This window comes from Procambarus clarkii, chromosome 41, assembly GCF_040958095.1.
Source record: "Procambarus clarkii isolate CNS0578487 chromosome 41, FALCON_Pclarkii_2.0, whole genome shotgun sequence".
Lineage (NCBI taxonomy): Eukaryota > Metazoa > Arthropoda > Malacostraca > Decapoda > Cambaridae > Procambarus > Procambarus clarkii.
Window position 1 is genome coordinate 24,331,789 of NC_091190.1, and position 4,647 is coordinate 24,336,435.

Sequence of the window (4,647 nt, forward strand, 5' to 3'; positions counted from 1 at the left end):
GTGTTAGTAAATATTAAAGCACCATAATATTGACGTTTTCTATCCATCTGTCTCTATACGTTAGGTGAGTTACTTGGCTTCGTACGTTTGTACTTAGTTAAATCATCGGAAAATTGTGGAAATTTTTGAAAATTGAAAATTTTTCTCTTTCCCTCACCTCTCCATCAAGATTACTCTCCAAGGACCAACCTTCCCTCCATCTTCCTTCAAGCACTCCCCCTTCCTCTCACTCCTTCAAGATCCCATTGTGCTATAGAGGCGAGATGGCTTGGTGCTTTCCCCTGATAATTCCCCCCCCTCCCCCTCCCCTTTAAGATACTAGAACAGCGCACCCTGGGTCAGGGAGGGGAGGGGGGGGGGGGAGAAGTACCAAAGCCCACCAGAAGTGACACACAATATGGGAAATCATTTGCAAACATATTAGATCTAAAGTCAAAACCAAGAAATGAAGTTAGGCTCATAAATGGCCTTCTAGTAGGGTCAAATTCAGTATTTGGGATTCTTCAACCTCCACCCCCTCCTTCAACCTCCACCCCCTCCTTCAACCTCCACCCCCTCCTTCAACCTCCACCACCTCCTTCAACCTCCACCTCCTCCTTCAACCTCCACCACCTCATTCAACCTCCACCCCCTCCTTCAACCTCCACCTCCTCCTTCAACCTCCACCCCCTCCTTCAACCTCCATCCTCGTCCTTCAACCTCCACCCCCTCCTTCAACCTCCACCTCCTCCTTCAACCTCCACCCCCTCCTTCAACCTCCACCCCCTCCGTCAACCTAACCCCCTCCTTCAACCTCCACCCCCTCCTTCAACCTCCACCCCCTCCTTCAACCTCCACCCCCTCCTTCAACCTCCACCCTCGTCCTTCAACCTCCACCCCCTCCTTCAACCTCCACCTCCTCCTTCAACCTCCACACCCTCCTTCAACCTCCACCCCCTCCTTCAACCTCCACCCCCTCCTTCAACCTCCACCCTCGTCCTTCAACCTCCACCCCCTCCTTCAACCTCCACCTCCTCCTTCAACCTCCACCCCCTCCTTCAACCACCACCCCCTCCTTCAACCTCCACCCCCTCCTTCAACCTCCACCCCTCCTTCAACCTCCACCCCCTCCTTCAACCTCCACCCCCTCCTTCAACCTCCACCCCCTCCTTCAACCTCCACCCCCTCATTCAACCTCCACCACCTCCTTCAACCTCCACCCCCTCCTTCAACCTCCACCCCCTCCTTCAACCTCCACCCCCTCCTTCAACCCCCCCCCTTCAACCTCCACCACCTCCTTCAACCTCCACCCCCTCATTCAACCTCCACCACCTCCTTCAACCTCCACCCCCTCCTTCAACCTCCACCCCCTCCTTCAACCTCCACCCCCTCCTTCAACCACCCCCCCCTTCAACCTCCACCACCTCCTTCAACCTCCACCCCCTCATTCAACCTCCACCACCTCCTTCAACCTCCACCCCCTCCTTCAACCTCCACCCCCTCCTTCAACCTCCACCCCCTCCTTCAACCTCCACCCCCTCCTTCAACCTCCACCCCTCCTTCAACCTCCACCCCCTCCTTCAACCTCCACCCCCTCCTTCAACCTCCACCCCCTCCTTCAACCTCCACCCCCTCCTTCAACCTCCACCCCCTCCTTCAACCTCCACCACCTCCTTCAACCTCCACCCCCTCCTTCAACCTCCACCCCCTCCTTCAACCTCCACCTCCTCCTTCAACCTCCACCCCCTCCTTCAACCTCCACCACCTCCTTCAACCTCCACCCCCTCCTTCAACCTCCACCCCCTCCTTCAACCTCCACCCCCCCCCCCCTTCAACCTCCACCACCCTCCCCATGTTTGGAGGCTGCATATCTTCCTCTGTTTTTTATTCTTGTGCTTAGCTTTCCGCCAGAAAATTGTCTTGTATTATGAGTGGTGTTAGTCCAGTATGTGTGTGTGGGGGGGGGGGGGTGAGTGGTGTGTGAGAGTGGTGAGTGTGGTGAGTGAGAGTGGTGAGTGTGGTGTGTGAGAGTGGTGAGTGTGGTGAGTGAGAGTGGTGAGTGTGGTGAGTGAGAGTGGTGAGTGTGGTGAGTGAGAGTGGTGAGTGTGGTGTGTGAGAGTGGTGAGTGTGGTGTGTGAGAGTGGTGAGTGTGGTGTGTGAGAATGGTGAGTGTGGTGTGTGAGAGTGGTGAGTGTGGTGAGTGAGAGTGGTGAGTGTGGTGTGTGAGAGTGGTGAGTGTGGTGAGTGAGAGTGGTGAGTGTGGTGAGAGAGAGTGGTGAGTGTGGTGTGTGAGAGTGGTGAGTGTGGTGAGTGAGTGGTGAGTGTGGTGTGTGAGAGTGGTGAGTGTGGTGAGTGAGAATGGTGAGTGTGGTGTGTGAGAGTGGTGAGTGTGGTGTGTGAGAGTGGTGAGTGTGGTGTGTGAGAGTGGTGAGTGTGGTGTGTGAGAGTGGTGAGTGTGGTGAGTGAGAGTGGTGAGTGTGGTGTGTGAGAGTGGTGAGTGTGGTGAGTGAGAGTGGTGAGTGTGGTGAGTGAGAGTGGTGAGTGTGGTGAGTGAGAGTGGTGAGTGTGGTGTGTGAGAGTGGTGAGTGTGGTGAGTGAGAGTGGTGAGTGTGGTGAGTGAGAGTGGTGAGTGTGGTGTGTGAGAGTGGTGAGTGTGGTGAGTGAGAGTGGTGAGTGTGGTGTGTGAGAGTGGTGAGTGTGGTGAGTGAGAATGGTGAGTGTGGTGTGTGAGAGTGGTGAGTGTGGTGTGTGAGAGTGGTGAGTGTGGTGAGTGAGAGTGGTGAGTGTGGTGAGTGAGAGTGGTGAGTGTGGTGAGTGAGAGTGGTGAGTGTGGTGTGTGAGAGTGGTGAGTGTGGTGTGTGAGAGTGGTGAGTGTGGTGTGTGAGAGTGGTGAGTGTGGTGTGTGAGAGTGGTGAGTGTGGTGAGTGAGTGTGGTGAGTGGTGGTGAGTGTGATGAGTGAGTGTGGTGTGTGAGAGTGATGAGTGTGGTGTGTGAGAGTGGTGAGTGTGGTGTGTGAGAGTGATGAGTGTGGTGTGTGAGAGTGGTGAGTGTGGTGTGTGAGAGTGGTGAGTGTGGTGTGTGAGAGTGGTGAGTGTGGTGTGTGAGAGTGGTGAGTGTGGTGTGTGAGAGTGGTGAGTGTGGTGTGTGAGAGTGGTGAGTGTGGTGTGTGAGAGTGGTGAGTGTGGTGAGAGTGGTGAGTGTGGTGTGTGAGAGTGATGAGTGTGGTGTGTGAGAGTGGTGAGTGTGGTGTGTGAGAGTGATGAGTGTGGTGTGTGAGAGTGGTGAGTGTGGTGTGTGAGAGTGATGAGTGTGGTGTGTGAGAGTGGTGAGTGTGGTGTGTGAGAGTGGTGAGTGTGGTGTGTGAGAGTGGTGAGTGTGGTGTGTGAGAGTGGTGAGTGTGGTGTGTGAGAGTGGTGAGTGTGGTGTGTGAGAGTGGTGAGTGTGGTGTGAGAAAGTGGTGAGTGTGGTGTGTGAGAGTGATGAGTGTGGTGAGTGAGAGTGGTGTGTGAGAGTGGTGAGTGTGGTGTGTGAGAGTGATGAGTGTGGTGTGTGAGAGTGGTGAGTGTGGTATGTGAGAGTGGTGAGTGTGGTGTGTGAGAGTGGTGAGTGTGGTGTGTGAGAGTGGTGAGTGTGGTGTGAGAAAGTGGTGAGTGTGGTGTGTGAGAGTGGTGAGTGTGGTGAGTGTGGTGTGTGAGAGTGGTGAGTGTGGTGTGTGAGAGTGGTGAGTGTGGTGTGAGAAAGTGGTGAGTGTGGTGTGTGAGAGTGGTGAGTGTGGTGTGTGAGAGTGGTGAGTGTGGTGAGTGAGAGTGGTGAGTGTGGTGTGTGAGAGTGGTGAGTGTGGTGTGTGAGAGTGGTGAGTGTGGTGTGTGAGAGTGGTGAGTGTGGTGTGTGAGAGTGGTGAGTGTGAGTGGTGAGTGTGGTGTGTGAGAGTGGTGAGTGAGAGTGGTGAGTGTGGTGTGTGAGAGTGGTGAGTGTGGTGTGTGAGAGTGGTGAGTGTGGTGTGAGAAAGTGGTGAGTATGGTGTGTGAGAGTGGTGAGTGTGGTGAGTGTGAGTGGTGAGTGTGGTGTGTGAGAGTGGTGAGTGTGAGTGGTGAGTGTGGTGTGTGAGAGTGGTGAGTGTGGTGTGAGTGAGAGTGGTGAGTGTGGTGTGTGAGAGTGGTGAGTGTGGTGTGTGAGAGTGGTGAGTGTGGTGAGTGAGAGTGGTGAGTGTGGTGAGTGAGAGTGGTGAGTGTGGTGTGTGAGTGGTGAGTGTGGTGTGTGAGAGTGGTGAGTGTGGTGTGAGAAAGTGGTGAGTATGGTGTGTGAGAGTGGTGAGTGTGTGAGTGTGAGTGGTGAGTGTGGTGTGTGAGAGTGGTGAGTGTGGTGAGTGTGAGTGGTGAGTGTGGTGTGAGAGAGTGGTGAGTGTGGTGTGAGTGAGAGTGGTGAGTGTGGTGTGTGAGAGTGGTGAGTGTGGTGTGTGAGAGTGGTGAGTGTGGTGTGTGAGAGTGGTGAGAGTGGTGTGTGAGAGTGGTGAGTGTGGTGTGTGAGAGTGGTGAGTGTGGTGTGTGAGAGTGGTGTGTGAGAGTGGTGTGTGTGGTGTGTGAGAGTGGTGAGTGTGGTGAGAGTGGTGAGTGTGGTGTGTGAGTGGTGAGTGAGAGTGGTGAGTGAGAGTGGTGAGTGAGAGTGGT